Raw genomic sequence first — 3,574 nt, forward strand, 5'->3', positions numbered from 1 at the left:
TCTTATAGATTTAGAAATGGAAAAATTCGAGAATTTTTTTTATTATTTATACATTGATTTCCATTAAATTTACTTATTATAAAAAGAGATATGTGTATATTATGATTATAATTAAATAGTTTATAAAAACATTGATTTGTGGTGTCAAAAATAAGGTAATCCTTTTTAATTCATTAAAAATTTATCAATTTGTGTTATTAGATTTATTACTCTTTTATTTATTAGAGTAAGATTATTTATTTTAGGAATAAATTTTATTATAAATGATTATAGACTATTTATTGAGTGAGAGGTAATTTCTTTGAATTCAATAAGAATTGTGATAACTTTTTTATTTGATTGAATGAGCTTAATTTTTATATCATTTGTTTTATTAATTTCTTCTTTAGTAATTTATTATAGAAAAGAGTATATAATAATAGATTGAAAAATTAATCGTTTTATTATATTAGTTTTAATGTTTGTTTTTTCAATAATATTATTAATTATTAGTCCAAATTTAATTAGAATTTTATTAGGTTGAGATGGCTTAGGATTAGTATCTTATTGTTTAGTAATTTATTTTCAAAACATTAAATCATTTAATGCAGGTATATTAACTGCTTTATCTAATCGAATTGGAGATGTGGCTTTATTAATAAGAATTGCTTGAATGTTAAATTATGGGGGATGAAATTATTATTTTTATTTAGATGTTATGAAGAATGATTATAATATAATATTAATCGGGGGTTTAGTAATATTAGCGGCAATAACTAAAAGAGCTCAAATTCCATTTTCATCTTGATTACCTGCAGCTATAGCTGCTCCGACCCCGGTTTCAGCTTTAGTACATTCTTCTACATTAGTAACTGCAGGAGTTTATTTATTAATTCGGTTTAATGTAATTTTAGTAGGAAATTGGTTAAGAAGATTATTGTTATTGTTATCTGGATTAACTATATTTATAGCAGGTTTAGGGGCTAATTATGAATTTGATTTAAAAAAAAATTATTGCATTATCTACTTTAAGTCAGTTAGGGTTAATAATAAGAATTTTAGCTATAGGCTATATAAAGTTAGCATTTTTTCATTTATTGACTCATGCTTTATTTAAGGCTTTATTATTTATATGTGCAGGGGCTATTATTCATAATATAAATAATAATCAAGATATTCGTTTAATAGGGAGATTAAGAAATTTTATACCACTCACTTCTTCTTGTTTTAATATTGCTAATTTAGCTTTATGTGGAATACCTTTTTTAGCAGGGTTTTATTCTAAAGATATAATTTTAGAGATAGTATCTTTATCAATAGTAAATTATTTTTCTTTTTTTCTTTTCTTTTTTTCTACAGGATTGACTGTTTCTTATTCTTTTCGATTAGTATATTATTCAATAACTAGAGAATTAAATTTTTTTTCAGTAAATTATTTAAATGATGAGGGGTTAATTATATTAAAAAGAATAATAGGGTTATTATTTATAAGAATTGTAGGAGGAAGAATATTAAGTTGAATAATTTTTCCTAGACCTTTAATAGTATTATTGCCTTTATATTTAAAATTATTAACTTTATTTGTGTGTTTTATAGGAGGTTTCATTGGGTATTTAATTTCTAATGTGACTTTATTTTTTTTTAATAAGTCTATATTTTTATATAAAACTTCTTATTTTTTAGGTAGAATATGATTCATACCTTATATTTCTACTTATGGGATTATTAATAATTATTTATTTACAGGTAAAATAGTTTTAAAATCATTTGATCAAGGTTGATCAGAGTTTTTAGGAGGGCAAAATTTATATAGAAATTTAGTTAATTTATCTCAAGTTAATCAGTTAACACAAAATAATAATTTAAAAATTTATTTATTAAGTTTTGTTTTATGAGTAATTGTTATTTATATGTTAATATTATTTGCTTAATTCAAATAGCTTATAAAGAGTGTAACATTGAAGATGTTAAGGAGATAATTTATCTTTGAATATTATTGAATTAATTTTAGTAATAAGAAATTTACATAAACTATTATGAATAGATTTATATTTATTAAAATTATTATTTAGATTAAAAATAAATAAATTATTGAATTAAATTTAGTAATTTATAAAAATTACCTTTTATTTTTACAATGAAAGTGTAATGTTTTATTTTAAACTATATAAATAAAGAAGTATAAATGGAGTTTAACCATTAAAAGTTAAAAGTTAGCAGCTTTTACTTGAACTTCATACTTCTTTAACTGGAGATTATCTCATTTTTATCATTAACAGTGATATACCTCTATTTGGTTTCAATTAAAGAATAAGGGTAATTTACCTAAGATTAGGTCGAAACTAATTGCAATATATCGCTTCATATTCAAGGTAGATTGATTAATCAATATTTTCTAAGTGCAAGTTAGATGTTAATTTAACTACAACCTTTATTTAGATCAATTTAATATTCCTTGATTTCATTCATGGTATAGTCCTAATAATAAAATAATAATAAAAATAATAGATGATACAGTTCAGTAAATTAGATTTGAAGTTTTTATAATAATGATAATAGGTAAAATTAAAGCAATTTCTACGTCAAAAATTAAGAAAATGATAGTAATTAGAAAAAATCGCAAAGAAAAAGGAATACGTGAAGATGATTTTGGATCAAATCCACATTCAAAAGGAGAACTTTTTTCTCGGTCAACTAATGTTTTTTTTGATAAAATTGAAGAAATTAATATAACAATAATTGAAATTATTAAGAGTATTCATCTTATTAGTATAACAGAGTAAATTATCTATACTAATTTATAGACCTTATGATTGGAAGTCATATATACTAATATACTATATAGATTAATTAAATTAATTTAATTGTTATTAACCTCCTCATCAATAAATGGATACATATAAAAATAATCAAACAATATCGACAAAGTGTCAATATCATGCTGCTGCTTCAAAACCAAAGTGATGATTTTTTGAAAAATGATTATTTATATGACGAAGTAAACAAACTAAAAGAAAAGTAGTTCCAATTAATACATGAATTCCATGGAATCCTGTAGCTATAAAAAATGTAGCTCCATAAACAGAGTCTGCAATTGTAAAAGGAGCTTCTATGTATTCATAAGCTTGGAGTATAGTAAAATAAATCCCTAGTAATACTGTAAAAAATAAACCTTGGGTAGCTTGGGAATGATTTCTTTCTATTAAACTATGATGAGCTCAAGTAACAGTAATCCCTGATGTTAATAAAATAATAGTATTTAATAAGGGAATTTGGAAAGGATTAAAAGGTATGATTCCTAAAGGTGGTCATATTGCTCCAATTTCGATAGAAGGAGATAAACTACTATGAAAAAATGCTCAAAAAAAAGAAACAAAAAAAAGGATTTCTGATAAAATAAATAAAATTATTCCTCATCGTAATCCAATAGTAACTATAAAAGTGTGTAATCCTTGGTATGTACCTTCTCGGGAAACATCTCGTCATCATTGAATTACTGTTAAAATTTTAATTAAATTACCTAAAATAAATAGAGATATATTGTATTGGTGAAATCATTTTACTAACCCAGAAACTGTTGTTATGGCTCCAATAG

General features: G+C 22.7%; 1 pseudogene; it reads left to right on the top strand.

The window, feature by feature from the left end:
* Positions 1–191: 191 nt before the first annotated feature.
* LOC119643356 lies at positions 192–1,111 on the top strand (annotated as a pseudogene).
* The last annotated feature ends 2,463 nt before the right edge of the window (positions 1,112–3,574 follow it).

The sequence above is a fragment of the Glossina fuscipes genome, unplaced genomic scaffold (genome assembly GCF_014805625.2).
Source record: "Glossina fuscipes isolate IAEA_lab_2018 unplaced genomic scaffold, Yale_Gfus_2 60460, whole genome shotgun sequence".
In the NCBI taxonomy this organism is placed as follows: Eukaryota; Metazoa; Arthropoda; class Insecta; order Diptera; family Glossinidae; genus Glossina; species Glossina fuscipes.